The following is a 15,477-nucleotide window of genomic DNA, read 5'->3' on the forward strand; positions in this document are numbered from 1 at the left end:
TGGGATTCTTGCAAGTAGCATATGGTTGGGTTATGTTTTCTGATCCATCCCCCCACTCTGTGCCTTTTGATGGGTGAGTTTAAGCCATTGACGTTTATTGATATTATGGATTTAATGTAGTGCCATTGTTCAAAAAAATTTTTTTTTTGTTTGCTCTGATATATTGCAAGTATTATAGTGCTGTTCTTGTTTATAAGAGGTCTTTTAGAACCTGTTTCAGGGCCGGTTTGGTTATGGTTGCCTCCTTTAACTGTTGTTTGTCTAAGAAGGTTTTGATCCCTTTTTCATTCAGGGCTCAATAGATATCTTGCCATTCTCTTCTGGCTTTTAGAGTTTGAATGGAGAAGTCTGCAGATAATCTTAATGGGTTTTCCCTTGTATGTGACTTTTTGTTTCTCTCTTGCAGCCTTTAGGATCTTTTCTTTATCCTTACTTCTCATTGTGACTATGATGTGTCTTGGTGTCTTCAGGTCTGACTTGATTCTGTTTGGTACTCTCTGGGCCTCTTGAATCTTGATGTCCTTTCTGTTATTCGGGTCTGGGAAGTTTTCTTCTATTATTTCCTCTAGAATGTTTGCTTCCCCTTCCTCTCTTTCTTCCTCTGGCAGGCCAATTATACGAATGTTACTTCTTTTGAGATCATCCCGTATGTCTCTTGTTTTCAGTGTCTCTCAGTCTCTTTTTGAGCTCTTTCACTTCTTTCTTAGTTTTCTCTAACTCATCCTCTGTCTGACTAATTCTGTTTTCTGCTTCTGTTACTCTGTTTTCCCTTCCATGAGCTTCTTTCTTCATTACAGCTATTTCAGCTTTCAGTTCTCTTAATTGCCTCAAGATAATCAGTATTTTCCTTGGGTGTCTCAACTGTTGTTTCCCTAATACTGCCATTCCTTTCCTCCAATGTTGTTTTCATTTCTGTGATTAATAAGTTTATTATTGCTTGCATACTTTTCTTATCTATGGTTACTTCTGGCTGATTTGTAGTTTCTTCTGGGCTCCTGCATTCATTGGAGTAGCAGTTTTATTTGTTTTTGATCTACCCATTTTTTTGATTTATGTGTTTCTTTTTTTTTATATGCTCTGTTGTTCCTCGTTGGTCTCTTGAGTACAAGCAACACTGTACTAAATACGTTTATGACAATTGCACTCACCAACCTCAGGAATTACAATAGCAACTGAAGCAAGTATTGAAGCAGTTTAATCACTACCAGTTAGCCAAAGAATGTCTCCAGTCCGTGAAAAAATAGTAACCAAATCCAGTGAAGAAGAAAGAGAAAAGAAAGGGGGAGTCGGGCTGTAGCACAGCGGGTTAAGCGCAGGTGGCGCAAAGCACAAGGACTGGCATAAGGATCCCGGTTCGAACCCCGGCTCCCCACCTGCAGGGGAGTCGCTTCACAGGCAGTGAAGCAGGTCTGCAGGTGTCTATCTTTCTCTCCTCCTCTCTGTCTTCCCCTCCTCTCTCCATTTCTCTCTGTCCTATCCAACAAGGACAAGAACAATAATAACTACAACAATAAAACAACAAGGGCAACAAAAGGGAATAAATAAATAAAATAAATATTTTTAAAAAAAAGAGAGAAAAGAAAGAAGGGATAGAAAGAATAGACAGTTATGCAAATCTACTATTCACTGTATATTCTAGGAGTAACAAGAGGGGAAAGGGAAGTAGAGCAGAAATACACACAGAGAGAGTCCACTCTGAGTCAGATTTCTTCCCCAAAATAATTCACAAATTCAGAAAGGCAAAGAAGAAGGAAGAGGTGTATGACAAGATTAAAAAAAAATAAAAGAAAAAAGAGAAGAAAAAGAGCTGTAATTAAAGAGCAGTGAAAGTTTTTTTTATTATTATTTTTAATTTAATTTTTTTAATTCGCTTGGAGGAGGAGGCAGGGGAGAGTCTGTAGAGGAGATAGGAGTAACGAGACAAGTTCCTCCCACAATAGATAAGATGCCCACTACCCTAGCAATGAAAGATACCCGTAGAGTTAATTCTGATCAACCTAAAGGGGGGGGAAGATATATGCCTTTATATAATATATATATTTTTTTGAAAATAAATATCTTTTTTTATAATTTATTTCTTTATTGGGGAATTAATGTTTTACATTCAACAGTAAATACAATAGTTTGTACATGCATAACATTCCCCAGATTCCCATTTAACGATAAAACCCCCACTATGTCATTCATCATCTTTCATGGACCTGTATTCTCCCTACCCATCCACCCACTCACCCCAGAGTCTTTTACTTTGGTGCAATACGCCAATTCCATTTCAGGTTCAACTTGTGTTTTCTTTTCTAATCTTGTTTTTCAACTTTGGCCTGAGAGTGAGATCATCCCATATTCATCCTTCTGTTACTAAACTCTTATCTGATGTATGGCATGTAAAGATCTCCCATTCTGTGAGGGGTCTCTTGGTTTGGGTAGTGGTTTCTTTTGCTATGAAGAAGCTTTTTAATTTGATGTAGTCCCATAGGTTTATACTTGCCTTAGTCTTCCTTGTAATTGGATTCGTTTCATTGAAAATGTCTTTAAAATTTATGCGGAAAAAAGTTCTGCCAATATTTTCCTCTAAGTATTTAATAGTTTGTGGTCTAACATCCATGTCCTTGATCCACTTGGAATTTACTTTTGTATTTGGTGAAATACAGTGATTCAGTTTCATTCTTCTGCATGTTTCAACCCATTGTTTCCAACACCATTTGTTGAAGAGACTCTGCTTTCCCCATGTAATAGTCTGGGCCCCTTTGTCAAAGATTAGATGTGCATATGTGTGGGGCCTCATTTCTGGGCTCTCAATTCTATTCCACTGGTCAGTGTGTCTGTTCATGTTCCAGTACCAAGCAGTTTTGATGACAATGGCCCTATAATACAGTTTGAGATCTGGGAGTGTGATGCCTCCAGTTCTGTTCTTTTTTCTCAAGATTGTTTTGGCAATTCTAGGTCTTTTCTGGTTCCAGATAAACATTTGTAGCATTTTTTCTATTCTCCTAAAAAATGTGCTTGGGATCTTGATGGGGATAGCATTAAATCTGTAGATGGCTCTGGGTAATATATTCATTTTGATGCTGTTAATTCTTCCAACCCATGAACATGGAATATCTTTCCACTTCTTTGTGTCTTTTTCAATTTCTTTGAGTAGTGACTCATAATTTTCAGTATACAAGTCTTTCACTTCTTTGGTTAGGTTTACTCCTAGATATTTTACTGTTTTTGTTGTCATAGTAAAAGGAACTGATTTCTGGATTTCAATTTCTTCTAACTTAATGTGTGCATAGAGGAATGCCACTGACTTTTGAATGTTAATTTTGTAGCCTGACACCTTACTGTATTGCTTGATGATTTCCAAAAGCTTCTTGCTGGATTCCTTAGGTTTTTCCATGTATACTATCATGTCACCTGCAAATAAGGAGAGTTTGACTTCTTCTCTTCCAATCTGTATGCCTTTAATTCCTTGCTCCTGCCTGATTGCTATGGCAAGAACTTCCAACACTATGTTGAATAGTAATGGTGATAGTGGGCAGCCTTGTCTAGTACCTGATCTGAGGGGAAATGCTTCCAGTTTTTCACCATTGAGTATGATGTTGGCTGTAGGTTTGCTATATATAGACTCCACTATCTTCAGGAATTTCCCATCTATTCCCTTTTTTTGTAGTGTTTTGATCATAAAGGGATGTTGTATTTTGTCAAAGGCTTTCTCTGCATCTATTGATATGACCATGTGGTTTTTGGTCTTGCTTTTGTTGATGTGGTGGATCACATTGGTTGATTTACGTATATTAAACCAACCTTGCATGCTTGGGATAAACCCCACTTGGTCATGATGAACAATTTTTTTGATATACTGCTGTATCCGGTTGGCTAGAATTTTGTTCAATATTTTCGCATCTATGTTCATCAGAGATATTGGTCTGTAGTTTTCTTTTTTGGTTGTGTCCCTGTCTGCTTTTGGTATCAGGGTGATGTTGGCTTCATAGAAGCTGGCAGGGAGTATTCCAGTGTCTTCAATCTTCTGGAAGACTTTTAAAAGTAGAGGTATTAGTTCTTCTTTGAAAGTTTTGTAGAATTCATTTGTAAAACCATCTGGTCCAGGACTTTTATTTTTGGGAAGATTTTTGATAGCTGTTTCAATTTCATTAGCTGTGATGGGCCTGTTCATGTTATCCATTTCCTCTTTACTTAGTTTTGGAAGTTGGTAGGTATCTAGGAAATCATTCATTTCTTCCAGGTTCTCTAGCTTGGTGGCATATAGTTGTTCATAGAAGCCTCGCATGATATGTTGAATTTCTGCAGTGTCTGTTGTGATATCTCCTCTTTCATTTACTATCCGATTTATTTGGGTCTTCTCCCTTTTTTGTTTTGTGAGTCTGGCTAAAGGTTTGTCGATTTTGTTTACTCTTTCGATGAAACCACATTTACTTTCATTGATCTTTTGTATGGTTTTCCTATTCTCAATGTTATTTATTTCTGCCCTGACTTTAGTGATTTCTGTCCTTTTTTTTGCTTTAGGATTCCTTTGTTGTTCTTCTAGGTCTTTAAGATGTGCAATCAGGCTGTTTATTTGTGCCTTTTCTTGTTTCCTAATGTGTGCTTGTATTGCTATGAACTTCCCTCTTAGGACTGCTTTAGCTGTGTCCCAAATATTTTGATAGCTTGTGTCTTCATTTTCATTGAACTCTCGAAACATTTTGATTTCTTCCTTGATTTCCTCTTTGACCCAGAAGTTGTTAAGAAGTGTACTGTTGAGCTTCCACATATTGGGACTGTTAACTAATCTTTTGTTGATTGTTAAGTGTTAGTTTAATTCCACTGTGGTCTGAGAAGATGCTTGGGATGATTTCAGTTCTCTTGAATTGGCTGATGCTGTCTTTGTGGCCTAACATATGGTCTATCCTTGAGAATGATCCATGTGGATTTGAGTAAAATGTGTATTCCAGTTTTTTGGGATGAATGACTCTGAAAATGTCCAATAGTTCTAGTTTATCTATCTCTTCATTTAGCTCCCTTATGTTTTTACTGATTTTCTTCCTGTAAGATCGGTCAAGTTGAGATAGTGCGGTGTTGAAGTCCCCTACTATGATTGTGTTACTGTTAATATATTGCTGTAGCTCTTTCAGTAGGAGTTTGATGTATTTAGATGGCTTCTCATTGGGTGCATAGATATTAATAATTGTTAAGTCCTCTTGATTGACTGATCCTCTGAGCATTAAGTAGTGTCCATTCCTATCTTTTTTAATCTTATCTATTTTAAAGTCTATCTTGTCAGATATGAGAATAGCTGTTCCTGCCCTTTTTTGTGGGCCATTGGCTTGAATGATAGTTTTCCATCCTTTCACTTTAAGTCTGTGTTTGTCTTGTTGAGTTAGGTGGGTTTCCTGTAGACAGCATATTGTTGGGTTGTGTTTTCTGATCTTCCTACTCTGTGTCTTTTAATAGGTGAATTCAGGCCATTGACATTTATTGATATCAAAGATTGAAGATAATTTAATGTCATTCTTGTAGAGTTTTAGAGTGTTTTGATATATGTCCTATTTGTGGTGGTCTGGTTGCTTATAGGAGACCTTTCAGAACTTCTTTCAGGGCAGGCTTGGTGATGGTTGCTTCCTTCAACTGTTGCTTGTCTGAGAAGGTTTTGATGTCTCTATCTAGTCTGAATGACAGTCTAGCAGGATATAGTATTCTTGGCTGAAAGCCTTTCTCATTGAGCACTCGATAGATATCTTGCCATTCTCTTCTGGCCTGTAGTGTTTGTATGGAGAAGTCTGCTGCTAATCTTATGGGTTTTCCTTTGTAGGTGACTCTTTGTTTTTCTCTTGCAGCCTTGAGGATCCTTTCTTTATCCTTATTCCTTTCCATTCTAAGTATGACATGTCTTGGTGTCTTTAGGTCTGGGTTAATTCTGTTTGGGACCCTCTGTGCTTCTCGAATCTTTATGTCTTTGATGTTGTCTAGACTAGAGAAATTTTCAGCTATTATGGCCTGGAGAATGCTTTCTTCCTCTCCTTCTCTTTCAAATTCCTCTGGTAAGCCAATAACGTGTATATTGTTTCTTTTGAAGTCATCCCATAGGACTCTGTTGTTGTTTTCAGCATCTCTTAATCTCTTTTTGAGATCTCTTACTTCTCTTTTAGTTGTCTCTAATTCATCCTCAATCTTGCTAATTCTGTCTTTAGCCTCATAGATTCTATTCTCTCTGCCCTCTATTGCTTTCTGGAGTTCATCTGTTTTGTCACCCTGCTCTGATACTGTTTTAGCTTGTTCAGCTAGTTGCCTTCTTAGCTCAGCGATTTCAGCTTTCTGCTCTCTAATAACCATGAGATAATTCGAATTTTCTATCATATTCTCATTTGTTGTTCCTGCATTTCTGATTACAATTTTTTCAAATTCTTTACTCACTCCTGTGATTATTTCCTTAGCTAATGTTTGGATGTTGAACTCGTTGTTTTGTGCTTCACCCTCTGGAGGACTTTTAGCTGGACTCTTGTCCTGGTTCGAGTCTCCAATATTTTTTCTTGTTGTTTTAACCATTTTACATATTATGTTATGAGTTCCCTTTATCAGTACTTTTCAAATTATTGATCACTATTGCCTGTATTGATTTGTGTTTAAGTAAGTTAATTAAAGGGTTTACAGTGGTGGAAGTTAACAGTTTTTTCAATCCCTGAGTTGGAGCTCAGTGGTTTAAAAGCCTCTTTCTTTTTTTTTTTTTTCCTTCCCTGTAGGCTCTGGGAGCCTGAGGGCTTTTAAACTATCAATAGGCTTCTTAGCTTAATCACTGACTCCTGACCAAGAGATAAAGCAGGGTGTAGCAGAGATAATCCAGTGGTTATGCAAAGAGACTTTCACAGCTCCTCAGCTATGCCACTGAGGTATAGGTCTTCTCCTGAGTTTCCTGGTTAGATCTCTGTCCCTTGGTGTCCCTCCCTGCCACTGCTCCAGATTCTGAGGGTAGTAGCAATGGAGACTCAGAGTTGCACTTGGTGAGTCTCTGGGGAGTCCTCTCCTCCCTTAAGCTGTCCCCTTGTTAGTGGAGCAGATTGGAGGTGGTGTCTCAACTGATAAACTGCTGAACTGTTAGCAGTCACTGAATCTCTCCTTAGGCCCCTCTCTCCTCTCTGTCATCAGCCACACATGTTTGTACTTACGGGTGATTTACTGGGTTCCTGTGGTCATTTTAGACCTGTCTTGTTTCGGTCCCGGGTGGTCTCCTTTGGTATTCCTAATTGATCTGGGAGAGGAGAGGAGAGGAGAGAAAGCGATCTGCACCTCATAGCTCTGCCTCCAGAAGTCGAATCCCCCCTTTTTTTTAATTTTTAATGATTTTATTAATGAGAAAGATAGGATGACAGAAAAAGAACCAGATATTGCTCTGGTACATCTGCTGCTGGGGATGGAACTTGGGACCTCATCCTGTCGCGTTAGATATGAGAATAGCTGTTTCTTCCCCTTTTTGTGGTCCATTGGCTTGTATGGTAGTTTTTCCATCCTTTCACTTTGAGTCTGTCTTGAGTTAGGTGGGTTTCCTGCAGACAACAAACATATGGTTGGGTTCTGTTTTCGGATCCATCTTCCTACTCTGCCTTTTAATAGGTGAATTTAGGCCACTGACATTTATATTATAGATTGAAGATATTTTAATGCCATTGTAGATTTTTAGAGTGTTCTGATATATGGCATGTTTATGGTGACCTGATTGTTTATAGGAGACCTTTCAGAACTTTTTCAGGGCAGGCTTGGTGATTGTTGATTTTTTTTTTTTTTTTAAGATTTTATTTATTAATGAGAAATGTAGGAGGAGAGAGAAAGCCAGACATCAGTCTGGTACATATGCTGCTGGGGATTGAACTCAGGACCTCATGCTTGAGTCTGATACTTTATCCACTGCGCCACCTCCTGGACCACAATAGTTAATTTTTTTCAACTGTTGCTTGTCTGAGGTTTTTAACATTTTTTTTTTATTATTTATTTTCCCTTTTGTTGCCCTTGTTTTTATTGTTGCTGTTGTTACTGATGGTGTCGTTGTTGGATAGGACAGAGAGAAATGGAGAGGGGGAGAGAAAGACACACCTGCAGATCTGCTTCACCGCCTGTGAAGCGACTCCCCTGCAGGTGGGAACAAAATTTGAAAAATTGAACAACTACAAGATCTGTGTTCTGGTGCCTATTACCTTATTCAGATAGCTTTTCCTCATTTTTGGTGTGAAAAGTGAAAGTGGTGTTTATTGGACATTTTAGGGTGTTTATATTGTAAGACAAAATTTTAAAAAAATTTTTATTTATAAGATGGAAACACTGAGAAGACCATAGGATAAGGGGGGTACAAATTCTACCACCTTAGAACTTCGTATCCCATCCCCTCCCTTGATAGCTTTCCTATTCTTTAACTCTCTGGGAGTATGGATCCAGGATAATTATGGGGTGCAGAAGGTGGAAGGTCTGGCTTCTGTAATTGCTTCCCCACTGAACATGGGCATTGGCAGGTCAATCATATTCCCAGCCTGTCTCTCTCTTTCCCTAGTGGGGCAGGGCTCTGGGAAAGCAGGGCTCCAGGACACATTGGTGGGGTTGTCTGCCCAGGGAAGTCCGGTTGGCATCATGATAGCATCTGGAACCAGGTGGCTGAAAAAAAATTAACATATAAAGCCAAACAAATTGTTGACTAATCATGAACCTAAACCCTGGAATATTGCAGATGAATATTTGGGGTCTTTGTTTTGGAAATAGCTAGTAGGTCTATTTTAGATATATTCCAAAGGGCCCATGACTAAACTAGGTTTTTTTTCTGAGCCTGACATCTGATATGCAGGTGGACCCAAGTTATTGTCTGGGGAGATAATGTCATGGCTGGGAAAAGGGCTAGAAAGCTGGATCAGGGCAGAGAGTAGCTCCCATATATGGGAAAGGCATATAAATATTGTTGACTGTAAATCCCATCGATTTGATCGAGCCCATATTCAGCATAGGAGCCTATGTAACCTGTATCCCTGTAGGTCCAAACTTGCATTCCGTGGTCATGAGTAGGATGAATTTTTTATATATATATTTATTTATTGGATAGAGACAGCCAGAAGTCAAGGGGGAAGGGAATAACATAATTGGAGAGAGACATCTGCAGCACTTGCAAAGCATTCATCCTGCAGGTGGAGCCCAGAGGTTCGAACCTGAGTCCTTGCATATTGTACCATGTGTGCTCAACCAGGTGCACTGCCACTGTGACTCTGCCCTTTTTTTTTTTTTTTTTTGACTGAATTAAATGCTCTGATTCCACCCTGATGAGAAAGGAGCCAGCATTGCTACTTTACTGCCAGGTTGGGTGGGAGTCCAGGATCTATCAGCATTTGTTCTCTGACAATGGTAATCAAAAAGAAAATGACCCAGTACTTTTCATTCTTCTTTCTTTCCCATTTAGCTCAGCTCTGCCCTGTGCCTGGGACCTCTGAGGCCTCAGACATGCAAGTCCTGTGTTCTGAAACACTAAACTGTCTCCCTGATTTTCTCTTAATGGAACCAGAACCTCTAGTTCTAGAGTGTTCCTTGATGAGCTGATGGAATGAAGATTAGAGAGAATACCCACAAACCTATTCTACCCTGTGGAGATGCAGCAGCACGTGATCATCTTTAGTTGAAAGTATTGGGGGGAGGAGGAGGATAGCAGGGATAGACAGCATAATGGTTATGCAAAGAGACTCCCATGTCCGAGGCTCCAAAGCCCCAGGTTCAGTTCCCCGTACCATCAAAAACCAGAGCTGAGCACTGCTCTGGTAAAAACTTTAGAAAATGAAAAAGAAAGAGAACCAGATCATCTGTCTGGCAAATGCCATGGCAGGGATCAAACTCAGGACTTCATGTCTGAGAGTCCAGTGCCTTATTATGCCACCTTCTAGGCCACTTTAATGTGCTTTTTTAAAGATATTTTTTATTGTAGTCATTGTTATTAATGTCATTTTTAGATGGGACAGAGAAAAAGGGAGAGAGGAGGGGAAGAGTTTTTGAAAGGGTTGGAGGTTCAATCCCCTGCATCACCATAAGCCAGAGCTGAATAGTGTTCTGGTCTCTGTGTATTTCTTGGTCATTAAAATAATTTTTTAAAAAAATTTTTCACCAGAGCACTGCTCAGCTATGGCTGATAGTGGTGCAGGGGACTGAACCTGGGACTTTGGAGCCTCAGGCATGAGATTCTCTTTGCAGAACTATTATGCTATCTATCCCCACACAAAATAAATACTTTTAAAAATTCCATTAAGAAAATGTATCCTTTGGTTAGTGCTGGCCCAAGCACTCAGAGCAAAAAAAAAAAAAAAAAAGGCAAACCCGTATTTGGAATAAGTATCCTCTTAAAGGAGGATTTACTGTCAGTCTGGAATAGAAACAACCTGATATATTCAGTCTACCAGCAAATAATGGATTAATTTTTTAAATATTTATTGTTGGACAGAGACAGAAATTGAGAAGGAACAGGGAAATAAGACAGAGACACCTGCAGCCCTGCTTCACCACTTGTGAAGCTTTCCTCCTGCAGGTGGGGACCAGGGGCTTGAACCTGGGTCCTTGCACACTGTAATGTGTGCATTTAACCAGGTGTGCCACTGCCTGGCCCTCACTGGTTGGCTTTCTTATGACAAAATACCATCTTTAGGTGCAGCATCAATTCCTGGGTTTTGTTTTTGTTTTAGTGGGGTCCTGGAGTTTGCTGGGGTCTGGCGTGCAGGGTTGGGGCTCAGGCCAGGTGGGCCTCCATGTGCTTGCAGGCAGCAGCTGGAAGCAGGGAAGGTGGTCCGCATGCACTGGGGCAGCTGGACAAGGGCGAGGGTGCCAACAGTCCCGCGGGGCCAGGGTCACCCGCTCTGCACTCATCCCCTGCAGGGAGCTGGACATACACAGGGCTCAGGTTGTGCCGCCTGGCCACCTGGCCGCATCCGTCCCTCTAGTCCTCCCTCCCTTTCCCTTTTAAAAAATATTTTATTGAGGGAGTCAGGTGGTAGTGCAGCAGGTGGCGCAAAGCACAGCGACCCGCATAAGGATCCCGGTTCGAGCCTCAGGCTCCCCACCAGCAGGGGAGTCACTTCACAGGCAGTCTGCAGACTTCACATAGCAAGTCTGCAGGTGTCTCTCTCCCTGTCTTCCCCTCCTCTCTCCATTTCTCTGTCCTATCCAACAACGATGACATCAATAACAACTACAATAACTACAATAAAAAAACAAGGGCAACAAAAGGGAAAATAAATATTTAAAAAAATTTTATGAGTGAGGAATAGCAGGGAAAAGAACCAGACATCACTCTGGTACATGACCTACCAGGGACTGAACTCGGGATCTCATGCTTGACAGTCCAAAGCTTTATCCACTGCACCATCTCCCAGACTACTAGCGTTCCCCCTCCCCCCTTAATAATTGCTTCTGGGATTGGGTGAGACCTTTCCTTTCATAGTATTCTCTAATTCCATTCCAGGTGGTTCACTTCCTAACAAAGTCCCAATACTTAGATATAGACCAGATCCCCTGAGATAGAGCATATGTTCACACGTATCCATAAACTAGGGCAAAATATATACCTAAAAGCAAAAGTACACAATAGTCTACAGTGAGTATCCCCCAACACTTCATCTGTACTATTCCAGCTTTTAGGTCCATAATTGTTTAACAATTTGTTTGGCTTTGTATGTTAACTCTTTTCAGCCACCAGGTTCCAAATGCCAGCATGATGCCAACCAGACTTCCCTGGACAGACAACCCCACCCGTGTGTCCTAGAGCTCCATTTACCCAGAGACCCACCCTACTAGGGAAAGAGAGAGGCAGACTGGGAGTATGGATCGACCAGTCAATGCCCATGTTCAGCGAGGAAGCAATTACAGAAACCGGACCTTCCACCTTCTGCAACCCACAATGACCTTGGATCCATACTCCCAGAGGGATAAAGAATGGGAAAGCTATCAGGGGAGGGGATGGGATTTAGAGATCTGGTGGTGGGAATTGTGTGGAGTCGTACCCCTTCTATCCTGCGGTTTTGTTAATGTCTCCTTTTTTAAATAAATAATTTTCAAAACCCAAAAAAAAGAAAATTAGAATTGGAACTGAACAGTATCACATCTGGTTAAGTATACATATTACCATGTGCAAGGACCTGCGTTCAAGACCCTAGTCCCCACCTGTATGGGAAAAAGTTTCAAATGGTAAAGTAGTGCTGAGGTGTATCTCTTTCTCTCTTCCCTTCTATTTATCGCCTCCCTCTGGATTTCTGTCTTTATCCAATAAATAATAAGTTAATAATTTTACTGTTTTTAACTACAGGTTATATCACAAATAGAAGAGATATTAATCATTTATCTTCAAAAGGGTAGAGGAGTGGCTGTAGATTAATTTAATTTAGAACTATGATGCAATTTTTATTAGTGTGGTTAACACTCCAAACACACACACACACAGACACGAAGAGAGAGACATATATATCTGATTATTATGCATTCTAGTATTGTTCTGATCTACTCTATTTCAACTTTCAAAATAAATGCAAAAAAAAATTGCTTCTGGTAAATGAGGCATCCAGCAGTGGAGATTAATCCTGGGGCCAGATGGTTGTGCACCTGGTTGAGCGCACCTTACATACAGTGCACAGAGATGCAGGTTCAAGCTCCCAGTTCCCACCTACAGGGGGGAAAGCTTCCCAAGTGACACAGGGCTGCAGATATCTCTCTCCCATCACCCCTCTCTTACTAGAGTCCTGGCTACCTATCCAATAAATAAAGCTTTTTTAAATATCTCAAAAATATTACCGGCGCAAAGCACAAGGACTGGCACAAGGATCCAGGTTTGAGCCCTCGGCTCCCCACCTGCAGGGAAGTGCTTCACAAGTGGTAAAGCAGGTCTGCAGTTCTCTGTCTTCCTCTCCTCTCTCCATTTCTTTGTCCTATCCAATAATGACATCAATAACAATGAGGGCAACAAAAGGGAATAAAAAAATTTACCGAAAAAGAAGACACCTTAGTCCTAATGAGCGAGTTTATGTTGTTGGGCTCATTCTGTTAGTCTCTGATCCTGTCTCCATAGTTCTTTTTCGCTGGTTAGCCACCAGGGCTATTGGTGGGGCTCAATGTCTACACTACTCTATTGTTCCTGGCAGCCATTTTTTGGGATTAAGATTGACAGGGACCGAGTGGTGGCGCCCCTAAGCACAGATTATAGCGTTCAAGGACCTAGAATTTTTGTTTGCCTCCAAGGTTTTTGCTGGGGCTTGGTGCTGGCACAACGAATCTGCTGCTCCTGGTGGCCATTTTATTGAGTAGAGCAGAGAGAAACCGAGAGATTGGGAAGATAAGACACTTGCAGATCTGCTTCACCGCCTGTGAAGTGTCCCCTCTACAGGTGTGTGTGTGGGCTCCAAACCCAGGTCCTTGCACTTTTTTTCTTTTGCCTCCAGGGATATTGCTGGGGCTCAGTACCTGCACCATGAATCCACTGCTTCTGGAGGCCATTTTCCCCCCTTTTGTAGCCTTGTTGTGGTTATTGTCGTTCATTGTTGGACAGGAGAAATGGAGAGGAGGGGAAGACAGGAGAAAAAGAGACACCTGCAGACTTGCTTCACTGCCTGTGAAGGGACACCATACAGGTGGGGAGCCTTGGGCTCAAACCAGATCCTTGCCGGTCATTGAGCTTTGCATCTACGCGCTTAACCTGCTGCACTACCGCCCCCACTTAGTTCTATGTGCACTTAACCTGGTGCACCACCGCCTGGCCACTGAATCTATATCCAGAAAGATTAACAGGAGAGAAATAAAACCTTAAAAAAAAGGGGGGGGGAGGAGTTGGGTGGTAGCACAGCGGGTTAAGCACACGTGGCGTGAAGTACAAGGACCGGCTAAGGATCCCAGTTCGAGCCCTTGGCTCCCCACCTGCAAGGGAGGGAGTCGCTTCACAAATGGTGAAGCAGGTCTGCAGGTCTTTCTCTTCCCCATCTCTCTCCATTTCTCTGTCCTATCCAACAAATGGCATCAGTAAGAACAATAACTACAATAAATAACAAGGGCCAGAATCCCGACTTAAGCCTGACTCCTCTGTAGGGGAGTCGCTTCACAGGTGGTGAAACAAGTGTTGTATCTTTCTCTCCCCCTCTCGTCTTCCCCTCCTCCATTTCTCTGTCCTATCCAATAACAATGACATCAGTAACTACAATAAAACAAAGGCAACAAAAGGGAATAAAAAAACCAAAAAACATTGGGGCCAAGTGGTGGCATACTGTTCCAATGAGCAAGGACCTGGGCTCAATCCCTCAGTCCTCACAGAGCAGGGAAACTTCACAAGTGAAGCAGTAAGAATGTAAAAAATGAACAAAAAACCAAAAAGGTTATTAGCCAAGAATAACCAATACAGAGTCATTGCTTTTCTTTTTACCAACAAGGAATCTCGTGAAATTTTATTCAATTTCAAGGGTACAGACAAGAAGCAAACTTCACAGTTAAAGACAAGAAAAATGCAGCAGTGTGATTACTGGCTTGGATATTTGTACTCGAGGTTGTTCAGGGAGCCAACAACTATCTGGGTTACCAGCTACCCAGTTCTCTTCAGTCTTCAAATGTTTACCACGCCAGGCTCCGTTACTGCTAATTAGAATGGAAATGAGGTGCACTCAGAGAACACTGCCTCTTGAGCAGCCACAAATTCACCTTTTGAATACAAGTGTGGGTCTATAAATGTGCCACTTGTTTCTAAACACACCCTTCAGGATGTCACCAAAGGTTTAGACCTTGTCCTTAGGGATTTTTAAATGGTCACTGACTGGAAATTCCCTGAAAATGCAAGTCAAATTTTGTTAACTTTGTAGCACCTCAACTTCATACACATAGTCCCTAAAGCATCAAATTGAACCATCAATATTGCAGTTGTCACCACCGTCTCCTCTAGGGCACTGCAGGAGGCACCACACAGCTGAGCTTTTAGCTTAATTCCGACTAAACTGATAGGGATTGAAGACATTTCTAGAGTATCCTCAGCCTTCTGATCCATTTAAGAAGTGAGACTATTCAAGAATAAGGATAAAAGAACTGTAAGGAAATCACAATGATTAGATTTGGTAATGAGTGAAAGGGGGGGTGGGAGAAAATTTGGGAAATTTTCTGATCAGGTTTCATATCTAAGACTGCTTATGTGCAAATAAACTAAGGTTTTCAGAAGCCAATTGTAAATTCATTAAGTCAGAATAACTATTACATCTTATAGATTTCACTTAAGTCAAAGAAGCCTTTTATTCTTTTAACCCTTGAAGCTTCAATAGGTTGGTGAGTAGAAATAATACTAAATAAACTTGCTTAGTAAAACCCTCTACTTGGCACCTGTCGGGTGCATCCCAATTTGAGAAAGGTATCTCAGCAGCTCCAGCATTACTGTAACTAATGGAGTTCTGGCATCATGTCCCACTTTAAGCCTACCAATAGTTCTGTCCATTCCTGCAAGCAGCCTAGACGGTTACACCAGAAGACTTGCCA

The sequence above is a fragment of the Erinaceus europaeus genome, chromosome 7 (genome assembly GCF_950295315.1).
Source record: "Erinaceus europaeus chromosome 7, mEriEur2.1, whole genome shotgun sequence".
NCBI classification, from domain to species: Eukaryota; Metazoa; Chordata; class Mammalia; order Eulipotyphla; family Erinaceidae; genus Erinaceus; species Erinaceus europaeus.